The 17,294-nt window shown below is 36.3% G+C and overlaps 1 pseudogene; it reads left to right on the top strand.

Annotated features, from left to right (window-relative positions):
- Positions 1–8,462: 8,462 nt before the first annotated feature.
- Positions 8,463–9,442, top strand: LOC104860790 (annotated as a pseudogene).
- Positions 9,443–17,294: the final 7,852 nt, after the last annotated feature.

Raw genomic sequence — 17,294 nt, 5'->3', positions numbered from 1 at the left:
GAACAAACAAGACCTAAAAGTTCTCAACAACCCAATAGCAATAAAAAAATGAAAATGTAACTAAAAACTTACCATCTAAGAAAAGCTCAGGTTCTGGTGGCTTCACTGCTGAATTCTACAGGATATTTAGAGAACTACTGCCACTATTTTTTAAATCTTTTGCTGAAACTGAAAGGGAAGCAATACTCCTGAATTCATCCCTGGAATCAAGCATCACCTTGATCCCAAAAGCAGAGAAAGAAACAACCAAAAAAAAAGAACTACAGGATAATCTCCCTAATGAACATAGAGATTCAAAAATCCTCAGTGAGAAACTGACAAACAGAATGCAGAAGATCATCAAGATCATACGCCCTAACCAAGTGGGATTCATCCCAGGGATGCAGGGATGGTTCAACATATGCAAATCAATAAATGTAATACACTATATTAACAGAGCCAAGGACAAAATCCATGCGATCATCTCAGTATATTCAGGAAAAAGCATTTGACAAAATCCAACACCCATTCATGACAAAAACCCTAAAGAAAATTGGAAAAGTTGGTCTCTATCTCAACCTCATAAAAACCATCTATGAAAAACCAACAGCTAACATCACACTAAATGGTAAAACCTGAAATCTTTCATGCTAAAATCAGGAACAAGACAAGATGTCCACTATCACCACTTCTATTCAATATAGTCTAAGAGCAATTAGAAAGAGAAAGAAATAAAAGCAATAAAGGCAAGAAATTAAGAAGTTAAATTATTATTTGCATATGACATGATACAGAAAAATAGATACATATTGAGGATATGCTCTTAAGTGAAATAAATGTCATATATCTGTAAATACCAAATAGTTTCTCTGGTGTGAATAACTGTAATAGTACACAAGATCCTAATGAGATAACTGACAGTGTGAATAGGAAGAAAAGGGCTAAAGGTGTAGGGAAAGTGGGAAGTGAAAAGAAAAAAATATGAGAAAATGAAAAAATGTAAATAAAATGTTTGTAAATGGGGAGGGGAGGAGGAGTGAAGGGAGGGCAGGGACAAGGGGAAAAAATGAGAACCAAGACCTGTCATGTAGAGGTACAGGATCCCAATGATGAATGTAACTGTACTGTCTACCTAAAATGTACCAATAAACTCAACTTAAAAAAAAGAAAAAAAAAAGCAATTCTAGGCAATAAAGACAGGGTAGAGGGTACCACAATTCCCAACTTGAAAGTATACTACAAAGCTACTGTGCTAAAAGTGGAGTGGTATTGGAAAAGAAACAGACCCAAGATCAGTGTAACAGCTTTTAAGATGCAGAAACAACTCCAGACACACTCAGCCATATGATCTTCCACAAATGAGCCAAACACCCTCACTGGAGGAAAGATAGCCTCTTCAATAAATGGTGATGGAAAAACTGATTTCAACCTGCCGTAGATTAAAATTAGACCTGTATCTCTCAACATGCACTAAACTAAAATCAAAATGGATCAAAGATCTAAATTTTTTATTAAGTTTATTGGTACTTTTCAGGTATATAGTACAGTTACATTCAAGTTCAGTTACATATCATTGGGATCTTGTACCTTTACATGATGTATCTTGGTTCTTATTTTTCCCCATACCCCTTCACCCCCTCCAACCTTCCCTATTTACAAAAACTTTGTTTCCATTTTTTCCTTTTCCCATATTTTTTCTTTTCCCTTATTTCCTTTCCCCTACCCTTCCCATTTCCTCTACTCCTTTAGACCTTTCCTTCCTATTTCACATTATCAATTATACAATTTGAACCTTATTTACACTTTTAGTTTTCCACACCAGAGAAACATTCGGTATTTACATGTGTGCCCTATTTATTTCACTTAAGAGTATGGCCTCAGTATGCAGCCATTTACCTATAAATATCTCTAGTTTCTCAATCTCTATAGCCGAGTAGTACTCCATTTTATAAAAAATAAATAAAAATAAAAATAAAAAATAAATAAAAATCTTCTTTATCCAGTCTACACTTGATGGGCAATTGGGCTGTTTCCAAGACTTAGCTATTGCAAACTGTGCCATTATAACCATGGGTGCACATAAATCGCTATGCTATGATTCTTTTAATTCTTTTGGAAAGATACCCAGCAGAGGGATAGGTGGGTCAAATGGGACCTCTAATCCTAGTTCTCTGAGGTATTTCCATATTGATTTCCATAGTGGTTGCACCAGTCTGCACTCCCACCAATAATGGAGAAGGGTTCCTCTCTCCCCACAACCCTGCCAACATTTGTTATTGAGTGATTCCTTGATAGCAGCCATTCTTTGTGGGGTGAGGTGGAATCTCAATGTTGTTTTCATCTGCATCTCTTGAATGACCAGTGATGTTGAACGGTTTTTCATGTATTTATTTGCTGCTTTTGCTTGTATGTCTGAGAGATTTCTGTTCATTTCAGATGCCCCAGAGACAACCCAAAATGTTGGGAAAAAATATTACCAGCTATTCCTCAGACAAGGGTCTACTATCTAGAATATATAAAGAACATTTTTTTTAAATCAGACCTTCCAAATTTAAAGACACAACCTAAAAATGAGCATCTGAAATGAACAGACATTTCTCAAAAAAGTAGAAATAGTAAATCAATAGCATTGGTTCTTTGACAGATGCAAATAAAAACAACACTGAGATTCCACCTCACTCCAGAAAGAGTGGCTGCCATCAAAAAATCAATTAAAATGCTGGCAGGGCTGTGGGAAAAAGGAACCCTGCTCCTCTATTGGTAGGAGAGCAGACTGATACAACCACTGTGGAAATCAGAATGAAAATATCTCAAAAAAACCCTAGGATTAGAAGTCCTGTTTGACCCAGCCATCCCTCTGCTGAGTATCTTTCCAAAAAAATTAAAAGAATCATGCCACAGTAATATATGTGCACCCATGTTTATAGCAGCACAGTTTGTAACAGCTAAAACTTGGCAACAGCCCAATTGCCCATCAAGTGCACACTGGATAAAGAAAATGTGGTTTCTTAATAAAATAGAGTACTCGTCAGCCATAAAAAAGGAGAACCTAGAGACATTCATAGCTAAATGAATGCACACTGCGGCCATACTCTTAAGTGAAATAAATAAATGTGTAAATACCAAACAGTTTCTCTGTTGTGAGACACTGAAGGTGTAAAGAAAGATTAAAATGTCTCATTGGTAATGTGAAATAGGAAGAAAAGGGGCAAAGAGAAAAGGCAAGTGGGAGGGGTAGGGGAAAGTAAAAAGGGGAATGGAATTAATATGAGAAAAGAAAAAACAGAAACAAAATCTTTTAATAGTGAGGGGTGGAGGGGATGAAGGGAGGGCAGGGAAATGGGGGAAAAAATAAGAACAAAGACATAGCATGTAAAGGTACAAATTCCCAATGGTGAATGTCATTGTAGTGTGCACCTGAAGGGTCTTAATAAATTCAATGAAAAAATACATAAATAAAGTGTCTGCAGTTGCTCCAGCATCTTCTGTTCTGTTCCCTTGATCCACATATCTGTTCTTGTGCCAAGGTTATGCTGTATTTATCACTGTAGCTTAGTAATATAAGTTGAATTCCAGGATTGTGATGCCTCCTGTTTTATTTTTGCTGCCTAGGATTGCATTTGCTGTTCTGGGTTTATTCTGATTCCATATAAATTGTTTTTTCTAGTTGTGTAAGGAATGCTGTCAGCATTTCAATTAGAATTGTATTTATTCTATGTATACTTTGGTAGTATGGCCATCTTGACAAAATCCATTTTACCCATCTAGAAACAGGAGTTATCTTTCCATTTTCTAATGTCACCTTCGATCTCCTTTTTCAGAGTGCTATTGTGTTTGTTAAAGAGGTCTTTGACTTCCTTGGTTAGGTTAATTCCTAAGTATTTCATTTTTCTTGAAACTATTGTGCATGGCATTGTTTCCCAAATTTCTATCTTGGTGGGAGTTTCTTTTGTGACCTGCTACATTATTTAACTCAGTCATTGACTCTAGAAGAATTTTAGTGGAACATTTGGGGTCTTCTATGTACAGAATGATATCATGTGCAAGAAATGATATTTTGACTTCTTCCTTTGCAAAACTTGTTCTTTTTCTTTCTTCCTTCCTTTTACCTGATTGCTCAGGCTAGGAAATGTTTTTGATGAAATTGACAAGCTCATTCTAAAATTAATGTGGATTTACTGTAAATCTACATAAATCAAGCCCCTGAGGTATTTGTATTGAAATAGAAAAATATATCCTAAAATAATGGGTTCTAGAAATAAACCTCACAGATATATCAAATTATTTTTTCAGAAGACTCAAAGGCAATTTCAGTGGCAGTAGGATAATCTTTTTCAGAAATGTTAGTGGAAAACTTGGATCCATACATACAGGACCCCCCCCATACACACACACAGTTTTAAGAACTACAATCTATACCTTGTACCACATACAAAAAGGGAACACAAAATAGAAAGAAGAGCTAAAGAGGAAATGTACAGTGATAAAATTTCTAAAAGAAAAGATACATGAAAGTCTATTTTATCTTCGGTTAGGCAAAACTTTCATAAATATAACACCAAAAGTACAATGCATAAAAGTATTTGATAAATTGGACTAAATGAAAATTAAGTGCATTTATTCTATCATTCACACTGTTAAAACAATGAAAAGTAAAGTCATAAACTATTAGGAAAATTCTGCAAGAATCATAGATATGGTCAAGAACTTTTATCTAAAGTAAATAATGAAGTCTCAAAATTCAAAAGTAAGAAAATAACTCCTTTTTTTAAAACATTCCAGTGAACACTTTATCCAAGGACTGTAATAATGCTAAATTATCACACAAAACAGTATTCATACTTGGAAAAAGTCAAATGAAAATCGCAGTGAGATATCACAACAAATCTATTTGGATACAATTTAAAAGACTGACCACATCCCTGTTGACTAGGGTATGGAGTAGCTTGAAATCTCATACTCTTGAGAACAGGAATATAAGAAGGTGTAAACATTTTGGAAAGCAATTTGTAATTTCTTGAAAGGTAAACTATGCAGCTATCTCATGACACAATAACTCCTAGGCTTTTACCTCAGAAACAAGAAAGCACTTAAAAGCATGTGCATGTGTGTCCGAGCAGTTGTTTATTAATAAAACAAGATTGGAAACGACCCAAATGTTTGTCCAAAAGTGAATCAATACGAAGTTGTGGCATATACATAAAAGTCCATAAAATGAATGAATATTGATCTGGGCAACAACTTGGGTAAATTTCAGTACAACATACTGAAAGAAAAGTAAGCAAAATAGCAAACTATATGACCCCATGTGTGCAGTATTCAAAGAAATACCAACTAAACTATAGAGACAGAAAACACATTAGTTATTGGCTGGTAACTAATAAGGTAAGGAGGAAGGCAGAATGGAAGAATTTTAGAGGGACATGAAAACCTCGGGCAGAGGATAATTATGTTAATTATATTAATTATCATGATGGCATTAGTGGTGCACCCATTTCAAACTTAGCAGATCGTACACTGTAAATACATGCAGCCTATTGCACACCAATTACACTTGAATAAAATTATTTCAATAAAAGATGACTTTGGATGATGGGGAGTATATATTAAACAAGAGATTATTTACAATCCTACAATTTGAAGATGAACATTTGACAGGGATAGCGAACCTTTTAGAAATCAGTGCCCAAACTTCAACCCAAAACCCACTTACCTATCACAAAGTGCCAACACGGCAATTAAACCTGAATACTGAGGTTTTAGTTTAGAAAAAAACAGCTCATATAGTAACACCTTTTGTCTTAAAAGAAAAACAAATGAGGTGTACCATAGGTTCGCCACCACTGGTAGAGGACAATTAGTAGAATCTATATGTGAATGCGTGAATTTTTCTCTGCAACATCAAAGTCGGAGTAATGAATACTTTCCGCCTAAGGGACTTCTCACCATGGAAGACGGCTCCTAACACTTTTGAGAATTGCTAGAATTGATTTTTTAACTAGTTAAAAATAATATTGGGCCGGGGATTTGGCTCAGTGGTTCCACCGCCTGCTTCACAAGCAAAAGGACCTGAATTCATTCCCCGGTACAAAATAATAATAACAATAATAATAATAATAATAATAATAATAATAATAATAATAATAATAATAATAATTTTTGTCTCTGTGCCATTTACTCTTGGATCCAGCATTTCAGAATTTTTCTCATATGTAAAATATTTTAAGTCTAATTATTCACCTTTGTGAAGGAAAATCATGTCTCTGAGGGTTTTTTTATTTGATGAATAGATCTGGGTACCTCCTTTATATTGTTTGATAGCTTTACTATGCTACACACTTCACCCGTGGCACTGTGGCTAGAGTGGTGAAAGCAGAGTGACCAACTCTGACTTCCTAAAAAGAAAGGGGAACATTAAGCTGAACAGAGCATAGCCCCAATCATTAGAAAATATCACCATGTCTGTAATCTGGTCTAGGAGTCAGAGGAGAATGCCCAGAAGGTATCACGTTTAAAGTACGACTTGAGAGATAAGGACATGCTCTTTATGCAAAGTGGGCTGGTTTTAAGTGTGCTCCAGCTAGATTAGGTTCTATACATTGTGCTATATAAATAAGGCAAAAGCGGCCCTAGGCTCTTCTTCACTGCAGACTATCATTCATTAGTTCAAAATCGTACCAGCCCCAAACACAGTTTACAAAGCCTTTTGCTTTAAACACATCTTAGATAAGTAGATTTTGAGCCAATTAGAGCCTGTCTGCTTTTCATACTCCAAGAAACTCTATCCAACGACTTCTAGCTAGACACAAAATAAATCCTGCAGCTACAAAAGACCCCAAGTTTTGCCACCCTCTGAGATGTCTAACCCGTTGACCTTTACCGTGTTGCCAGGAGACTTACCTAGACACACAGATTCCCTCACCCATCCCACCTCTCTCCCCAGTTTAGGACTTCCCTTGTCTAATTCCTTTTAGGTGGCAGCCTAGCCCCAAACCACTCCCACTGTATCTGCTAGATGACCTCGTGCTCTGGGGAAGTTCCCCTGTATGCAAACCTACCAAAGCATCCCCTAAATCAGTACACTGTGGGTTACTGCTACCTCATGGTGATACTAGGATCAGCCCACAGATCTCTGAAACTCACCATAGCTTGAATGTGCAAATGGGAGAGAAAAGCAAAGAACCTGTAAGGTACTAACATGAATGTTATTTAACTTTGCATTATACAAAACAGTTGTACCTCCTAAAATGTCTAGGCTGTCATTTAGCGTGCACCATTGTTTTTGTCATTAGTTTTACAGTGAAATCTCCTTGACTAAAAGGCATGTACATTTCCAGTTGGACAGGAGTGACACCCCTCTCTCTTCAGATGGCATTATTTACTCATCAACTCAAATAGATTACCGATGTTTGCTTATAGCATACCATTCTAGACAGCCATTGGATTTTATGTTATCTAAAGTCCACATGTTTTTTTTGAACATTCCTACTAAACTGAATTATACCATTTGATACTTGTATGATGCTTGTGAAACAGAAGTGTGAAATTTTAGACTTTCTTTTTCTTTGTCTTTCTCTGTATATGAACATAAGTATGTACAAATATGCTTGTAAGTACTCTAATTACATGCAGGGACATGCCACATAATGACATTTTGGAAGGCAACAGACCCTTTTTATTATAGTGGTTGCATAAAATGATATCACCTGGTAACATGGTAAGCATTTTAATCTGTGTAAGGATGCTCTGATTTTTTTTACAACTAAAAATCTCTTGACACATTTTTCAGAATGCATCCTCATTGCTAAGTAACACATTACTGTATCTGTATGTATATATTTATATTTTATGCCTTGTAATTATTGCCTATGTACTATATTCTGATATTTTGGCCAGGTCAACTCCAATTTTAACATTTTATAATTTAACAGTCGGAATTTAGTATTATTCTCTACTTGTCTAAAAACTCAATAGCCATTCAATAGTTACCACTATAGTATAACTAATATTACTATTATATACATATATAAACATTATTCAAAAATAGTAGAAAATTAAAATCTGTTTTGTGTTAGTTCCTTATAAAGACAAAGTTAACCTTTTATAAGACTACAGTCTAGGTTGTTCAAAGCTATCAAAATGGATTCCTATCTTACATTAAGCACCATACTTAGCAGTTCAAAAAAATGTTATAAATGTTAGTTCTCTTTATATTGGTATAAAATATATGGTGGTTAAAAACATGATCACTGGCAGGGATGGGCGTGGACACCTGGGGTGGGGTCACAGCGGAGGCTCTCAAGGGGGCCGTGGGCGCGGTTCTGGCCGGGGGCGGGGAGCAGCGACTCTGGGGCCAGGCTAGGCTTTCCCGCTTGGGAGAGGCTTCCGCGGGCCCAGGGATTATCGCTGCCACCGCCCAGGCTGCCATCTCCTCCTCTCCGCCTCCGCCTCCGCCTCCTCCTCCTCATTCGTCCTCATGAGCCACAGGCGGCGCGGGCCCCAAGGTGTCCAACCTAGTGGTGGTCTGCGGGGAAGCCAGGCCCACTGGGAGCTGGTTCACAGCATCAGGCCCACCGCGGAACGCACAGCTAGAAGGTTGGCTTTCGCAAGTCTCATCTACAGAAAGACCTGCTAGAGCCGTTATTGCACCCCACGCAGGATATACGTACTGTGGGTCTGCGCTGCCCGTGCTTACAAACAAGTGGATCCATCATCACCCCGAGCATTTCCATCCCCGGGCCTTCTCACCATGCCGCTCTCCCTAGGTGCACTCTCCAGTGTGGATAAATACAGGACACCAGAAGATTGACGGAGAGCTGTGGAAGACAGGAATGTTTGAACGTAGGTCTCTTCAGGCAGATGAAGGTGAGCACAGTATTGAAAGGCATTTGCCTTATACAGCGAAAGCCGTGGAAAGCAGTAAGAATGCGTTTGCCATTGTTCCTGTACTGGTTGGAGCTCTGAGTGAGTCCAAAGAACAGGAATTCGGAAAACTCTTCGGTAACTACCTAGCGAATCCTAGTAATCTCTTTGTGGTTTCTTCTGATTCTACCATTGGTGTCAATGATCCTGTTACAGTTACTCGGATGAATCCCAGGGGGAGATTTATAGATCTGCTGAACATCTAGATAAAATGGGTATGAGAATTATAGAAGAGTCAGTTCCTGCATCCTTTACAAATTACTTGAAGAACTGCCATAATACCATATGTGGGAAAACATCCCATTGGGCTGTCGTTAAATGCTATCACAGAGCCCCAGAAGAGTGGAATTCCTTTCCGAAGTGTGCCCAGTCAAGCCAGTGTAGAAACTGGCAAGACAGCTCAGGGGTTGTGCAGCTGGAGCACTCACGGACCCCTGAAGCTCCGGATCCTCAGGGATGCCAACTGCTCATACTCATACGCTGTCCAGGTCCCAGCCTGGCCTTTACCAAGATACTGGTTCTGGTTCTGGAGGGATTCTGAAACCTCAAACTAATAGAACTTTCTTCTCTTCTTTTCTAGTACGGGTAGCCCTCCTTAATTTTGACTCATTAAAAAATGCTTTATAGTTTTGGGCTGTGGAAGGAAGGGTGGGATCAAAAGTACTTTGATTTAAAAAGACAGCAATGTAAAGACCCATTTGTGACAGTTTTTTTAAAGTAACTTGTAAAGCAGTTACCATATCCTGGGTTTGCATTCTTTGCAGACTTGTGCACATATATTCCGCTTTCAGAATAGTTTTGCAAATTGCACCCAAACAAAAAAAGGTGGAAACTTTTTAATAAAGAAATTGCATTTATAAATGATCTGTATTAGAATATAATAAATCTCGTTATTCACATTTACTACCAGTGTTGTACAACAGATACTTTCTATGTTAGTTGCTAATAAAGTGCTACACAACTCAAAAAACATCATCGTTTCATTTTAAGTTCTTCCCATTTGTAAATAAATAGCATTGCCATTTCAACCCATCTGTCACAGTAAATTGTAGAAGTACAAATATATTTTTAAAAAATAATCACCTGAAATTAGTAATCATTGATTATATTCTCTGAAGACTTACTTAATTCATTTGTGAAATCATCATATGGTTCTTTAAGTCCGAGTTTGACAGAGAATTAAATAAAATAGATAAGTGAAAAAAATTTTTTTAAACATTTCAACCATTTTCTCAGTTACTTTTATCAGTATTGCCTTCTGTCAAACTGATTTAGAAATTGTTCATTTGAAAGCACTTTGGTATGTGAAGTCCTGAGTGATCACAGCAGACAACCACTAGAACATATCTAAATTCTCCTTTGACAATTTAAATGAGAAATAGATACAAAAAAAGCAATGCCAATACAGTAATGGGTGTGAAATAATAAAAGACATTTTCAATGACATAGAACCATAGCTTGATTTATTATTGAAGGCTTACTATGCTCCAGCATGTACATTTTTATAAGCATTAACTTATTTAATTCTCATAACAACTAAAGAATAAAATTACTATTATTATCATCATTTTCAATCAGCCAAAAATCAGATCATAAACATAGTATTTGACTTAAACCCAGGTGTCCTACCACTGAAACATTTTCTACTCTCAGATAGTCAGTGGCTAAAGGTATCGCTACCGAGCAAGGGAGCCTTCAAGATGGGTAAATGTATACAGCAACATCTATGTAAATGTAACCTTAAAAATTGCAGAAAAGAATAATGAACTACATCTGGCAGGTGTTAATAAAAGTTAGTTGCATGCTTCTTAGAAAAGGTTAATTGAATTTCCACTTCAAATTAAGATGCAAGAGTACATGAGAGAACTTTGACCTCATGGCAGAACCAAGACAAAAATAAATATACTAAAATTCATACTTTTAATGAAGCTATTGAAAAGCAGTAGATCCAGAGGCGTTTTGATGAGCTTAATTCCAGGGAGTGAAAATCCTTTCCTGGAGGATCAAAGCACTCCGACCACACCTTGGGTCAAGGACCTTGTACTGCTTTGGGTTCTCTAAAGGAAAAGAATCAGTAGCATATTTTTTTTTCAGTAGCAGATACTATATATATGTAAAATTAAGCAATGGAATTTATTAGGTAGGGTTTGCCACTCAGAGACAGGAGAGTCCAAAATGGTCATCTGCATGCTGAAGAACCAGATGATCTAAAGCTGCTCCGTCTGCTGGAAGCAACAGAACAAGAGAGATCAAAGATATAGCACTAGTCTGAGACCAAAGGTCTCACTGGAAGCCCACTGGATAATTGCTGATATGGGTCTGCGTTAAAAGGATGAAGAAGTTGGAGTCTGTTATCCACAGGTGATGGCAGCTAATAAAAGATGAGCCCACTCCAATAGAATGAAGGTGTTCAAGCACAGGCCAACTTCTTTCTTCTCCCCCTTCTATCCCATCTGAATTGGCCTATTGTGTGGTACGGCTCACAACCCAGGCAGGTCTTTCTCTTCAGTTTTCTGGCCTGTACACCAACCATCTCTGGACATTCTCAGAGACATACTCAAAAGTGTGCTTCTCTAAGATGCTAGACCTGTCTTACTCTAATCAAATCGACAATCACTAACAATCAACAGTAAGTGGAGGAGACAGGGAACACTGAAGAGACCTTGTGATCCCAGTGAGCATTATAAGGATAGATTGGAAGATAGAAAATCACCTAGGAAAACAAGAACACCTGTCCTGCCAGTCCTCAACTGCCTCTCTGCGAAGATCACTGAGTAATGACAAAGAATCTGAGATGAAAATAATGTCTTCCTGTAGATTTATATAGCCAGTAATGAACCAAAACTACCCACAGCTGTGACCCAAAACACTTCCAGATCAAACCCAGACAAGAGCCAAGAAATTAGCTAAAGAGAAAAAAGAATCTACCTAAATTCAATTTGAAACCATAGCTGAACACAATCAACTTGTGGTTATATGCCACGTAAGCTCAAGACAACCTTCAAAAGACTATGAAAAATCATTCTGTAGTACTACTTGCTACCTGCAAGAGGAATGAGCTTTAAATCTCTAGGAATAAAAATAACACAAAACAACAACAAATAATCACTCGATTTCATTTTAGTTAAAATGCCATGCTAAAAATTTTAAAAAGATATGCAAAGGAGCATAAAATGTTTCAATGATTAAAGGAAAACATTGTACAGTGAGGTAGAGCAACAGATGACTCAAATGCTGGAATTATCCGGAAGAGGTAATATAATAAGCACATTAAAGAATTACAGTGAAAAAACTTTAGTAGAAGGAACTATAGAATTGACACAAAACTACACAAATTAAATGAAAATTTTAAAACCCAAAACTACTGTAGAATATTTAAAATTAAAACATGATAAATCAGTTTTCTCTTCTTCTTTTTTTTTTTGGTACTGAGGATTGAATTCGGGACCTTGTGCTTGTGAGGCAGGCAGCAGAATCTTTCTTATTCATTATGATAATTTTGGACACAGTTTGACACAGCAGAAGAATCATAACTCTTAAAATTATAAAGGTTATCCAAATTTAAGAACAAAGAAAACAAGAATGAATATGTGTGTGTGTGTGTGTGTGTGTGTGTGTGTGTTTATGAAGAGAGAGCAGCAATGACATATTGGAAAATATCAAATTCCTCATTTATTTGTAATTGGAGTCAGAAGAAAACAAAAGGGAGAATGTGGTGGAAAAACTTCTTTATGAAATAACGGCCAAAAGTGATCAATTCTTGATGTAAATATAAATATATATTTTTCAATAAGCAAAGTAACCCCGTTTATTTTTTAAATATTCCCTTAGACTCATCCAAGTCAAAATGCAAAGGATATTTTTTAAAAACCTGAATGTATCCTGAGTAAAAGACATATTGTATCAAAGACATAAACAGTAACAATGATAACTTCACAAAACACAATGAAAAACTTCAACAATGGAATGAGATTTAATGTAAGAAAGAAAAAAGGAGTCATTCTTTCAGTCACACCAGCAAAAGTGTCCTTCAAAAATAAAGAATAGTTTATATAATCAAACTGAACGCTGAGATAATTCAATGATTTCCAAATCACCAAAAAAAAATTATGCAAAAGGGAGTGCCTCAGATTAGCAAAGAAATCCAAATTTCTTTTTGAAACAAAAAATACCAAGTACAGTGACATGCACCTGTAACCCTAGTACTCTGAGAGGGTGAGGCAAGAGCATCGCAGGTCTGAGCCTGGCCTGAGAAATAGTGACCCACCGAAATCCTATCTGAAAACACAAAAAGAAAGAAAGGGAGGAGGGAGGGCAGGGACAAGGGGAAAACATGAGAACCAAGACCTGTCATGTGAAGGTACAGATCCCAATGATGAATGGAACTGTGCTGTGTACCTGAAATGTACCAATAAACTCAATAAAAAGAAAAAAGAAAGAAAGAAAGAGAGGGGAGTGAAGGAGGAAGGGAGAAAGAAAAAGAGAAAAGAAAGACAAGGAAGGAAAGGAGGGAGGGAGGGAGGAGGGAGGTAAAGAAGAAAAAGAAAGGAAGGCTGGAGATGCAGGCCAGGTGTGAAGGCCTCAACATGAAGAGAACAAAAGAACTGAAACTGGCCAGAGACAAAGTCTTTTTTAAAAATTTAATTGCATTTCTGCAAAACAGCGACAAATAGCTGGAAAATAAAAATTGTAAGAATTACATAGTGCCCAAAATATAAAATATGAATAAATTCCTGAAAAATATGCCAGAATTCTATAATGAAATATATGACACAATGTTGACACAGGTTAGAGTTTTCTTAAATAAAAACATGCTGTGTTCATGAAATGGAGCCCATAGTATTGAAATATTAATTCTCAAATGAAACTATTGATATAATGTTATTGAGATCAAAATTTCTCCTCTGTTTTGTAGAAATTGACAAGATGTTTCTAGAATATACATTGAGCTGAAAATGATCTGGCATGGCCAAAACAATCCAGAAAAAGAAAAACAAATTGGAAAGTTTTCATTATTTGATTTTAAGGTAACTTATCTATCATAAGATACACTTACACCCCAATTGCAAAGTTCACAACAAAACTATATTAATTCAGACATCACGATAGTAACAAAAAGACAGGCAGATAGATCATTAGAAAGCAATAGAAGGGCGTAGAAGTGAAAGCAATTCAGTGAGGAAAGAAATGTCTTTTGTGATAGTGTTGGTACCAGTGGAACAATGAACCTTGGTCCTATTTCACACTGTTTAAGATATTAACTCCAAGTTGATTGTAGATTTAAGCAGAAAATTTAAACTATAAAGCTACTAAAAGCATAAATGGGAAAATATGTTTTCAACTTTTGGGAATACAGACATATCTAAGATATGGCACAGACACTGCTAAACAGAAGAAAAAGAAACCAAAAATTGAAATACTATACATCAAAATATACAAGTTAAAAAATGAAAGAAAGCCACAGGCTGGAAAGAAATCCTCATGGTGAACAGATCTAATGAAAAAACATCCGAATTACATAAAGAACTCCTACAATGCAATAATATAGAACAAAATACAAGAGATGTGAAAGTATGTGGTCACAAACTATGGGACTAATATAAATATGTTCATAACTGAGTAAATATTGCAGAAACAAAATATAATATATAGCTGAACTATCCTAATAGAAACCAAACTAGTTTTTGCACCAGGAGTTTGAATATCCTATGAATCGCCATCACCAGCTTTCTCTCAAACATCTGTAACTCATAATGCTGCTGTTCTGGTTATTCAGCTACTATTTTCCTCATTGTTCTAGTCCCATATTAACAATGCAAAATGGTAATTTTATCTTTGTCTTCTTAAGCCAATAGTAACTCAACACTTGGAGATGTAGCCCAGCTAGAAGCCTAGCACGTGAGAAGCCCTGGGTTTTTTCCCCCAGCACTGCAAAAATGAAATCAAATAGCACTTTAATTATTTTTCAGCACTAGTAATTTCTGAAGACATTTTTCTTTGTTCTACTCCAAAATTAAGGGGTTAATTGTATCCTTTCTTTCTGAAGTACAATATACTGGTATACTTTTGGTAGATACCCAGAATTTGAAAGATGTTTAATCATTGTGTGTAAGGTCTGTTGGTCCACCTCACACAATGAATATTGAATTGGGGTGTAGTACTAGGTATACATGGACAGGTGTCCCCATGACAACTTTAGAGGTGGCTTCGGACTAAAGTCTACCTCTGATTGCTATGTTGAGAAGCTTTGTTTCAATCAAATCTCTTTTCTTTTGGTTGGCTTCCTCTCATGGTTCTTAGCTTTCTTTAGTTTCAAAACATGGACACAGACTCATCTTTATCTCAATATTTTGTCTAAGTGGTTACACACTTGACTAGTCAGTTTTTTAATTTTTTTGCATATTGCTTATTAACCACCGCCCTTGTTCTTTCCTTTTCAGACAACGAAATGTATCTTGAGGATTCTAATTTAATTCTCCTCATCTTTATCTTCATATGTGTTCATCTGTCTCTCTCTTGTTGACTTTTGAATAATTCTTAAAAATCTATTTTAAAGTTTAACATTTATCCCTTCATTTATTTATGTATGTTTTTAACACATTCCTTACCAGTGCATTTTAATATCAGTCACTATATTTGTTTTTGATTGAGGATGTCCTAATTCTATCTCTTTTTGTGGGTTTGTTTGTTTGTTTGTTTTGAGACAGAGTCTCACTATGTAGTTCAGACCACCCTGGAACTCACTATGTAGCCCAGGCTGGTCTTGAACTCACAGCCATCCTCCTGCTTTAGCCTCCTGAGTGCTGGGATTTAGATGTGCACCACCACGCCTGGCTCCTAATTCTATCTCAGAGCATGGTGTAGTCTCTTTCTCTTTCTGGAATTTTCATTTTCTCTGATAGCTTTAATAAATTCTAACATAATCATTAATTGCTTTGTTTTAGACTTTTCAGCCACATGGAAGTTCTTGGGATTTAATTCTCCTGTGTTGTTTGCTTGCTCACACTCATGTTTTCCCTCATGTTCTCTGCATGGGGAAGACCTTCCAAACCCACACAAGGTCACCTCTAATCATCCTTGTTTTCTGTTTTTCTCCATATCTCTGTCACCTGGGACTTTCCTATTCTTTTTGCAGTTCTTTGGCTTTAATTTGCCCAGTCATTTTAGATGCTTTAAATTGTGTCCACCGGTTCGCCTCCATCAAGTATTTTCCCTGGCATAATTTTGAAGCTAATTATTCTATGTGAGGAATTGGTCCAGGATAAAAACTAAGTTTGGGAAAATACATATTATTCCTCAATATAAATGAATGAGTAAAGAATTTCTCCAACTTTTCATTTTGTGCAGTTTACGTCCAAACCAATAAGATCGTTATTTTCTAAAATCCCTGGCACTTAATATAAAAGTAAAAGCATATGTTCCCAGTTTTTAGCCAAATTTCATAATAGCTGATTTAATCATATTGTATCTATCCCTTTTATTTCTTGAACTCAGAATTACACTCTGCCTCACTGGCAACAAGACAGGTGGCCAGACTGATGGAACAGTGCACCCTTATTAAATGAACTCACATCTACCAGCAACTTCTGACAACCTTTCTGAGAAAATGAAAGTTGTAAAAGTTAACATGAATTCCAATATAAAAATACAAATATAAGAGGCACATTTTGAAATTGCTACTTGGCCAGCAGTAATTTCACAGGATTGTTAGAGCGGATTGTTGTTCCCCTGGCTCTGGGCAGCAGGCAGATGTCAAAGGTATCATTTTTTAAAGTCTTTTCATCTCTTCTCCATACCCGCTATTTCATGGATCCTTAGGGTTCATTCACACGCCCTTTTCTATCTTTTCAGGGAATATTCTTCAGAAATAATAGGAGCTCCATCTCCCACATAAGAGGATGCATATTTTGGTTTTTAATAGCATAAAAAAGCTTAGGTAAATTAAGATACATATAGGTGATAAGATCTCGATATATTGACCAAAGCAGGAAATTGCAAGTCAGTAGTAGAGAGGCCATACATAAGCCTCTATAAGAATGCTGAAGTTCAGAATGTTCACTCGTGAATGCAGTTATAAATAGTACAGTGATAGTAAAATGCAAAAATAGTAGTCATTTCATTAGTCACCATAATGCAAATAGTTAAAAACCAGTGCCATTCCTGATTGATAGTAGCTAAGTAATAATTATGAGTTACATTAGCACATTTATAAATCATGAAAGTAATTATTGAACTTATAGGTCACAGACTAGGGTACAATAGAAGTTCTTATTGTTCAGAATAGGTGCCCAACAAATGTTTTCTGATATCTTTTGACTCCACAATCTCTTCGTACTGATCCATTAGCCTACATAATTCAGTGTTAGACATTCTCATATCTGCAATTACCAGCA

The sequence above is a fragment of the Fukomys damarensis genome, unplaced genomic scaffold (assembly GCF_012274545.1).
Source record: "Fukomys damarensis isolate Sample0158 unplaced genomic scaffold, DMR_v1.0_HiC HiC_scaffold_10, whole genome shotgun sequence".
NCBI classification, from domain to species: Eukaryota; Metazoa; Chordata; class Mammalia; order Rodentia; family Bathyergidae; genus Fukomys; species Fukomys damarensis.
This window is presented reverse-complemented; position numbering and strand designations above follow the sequence as displayed.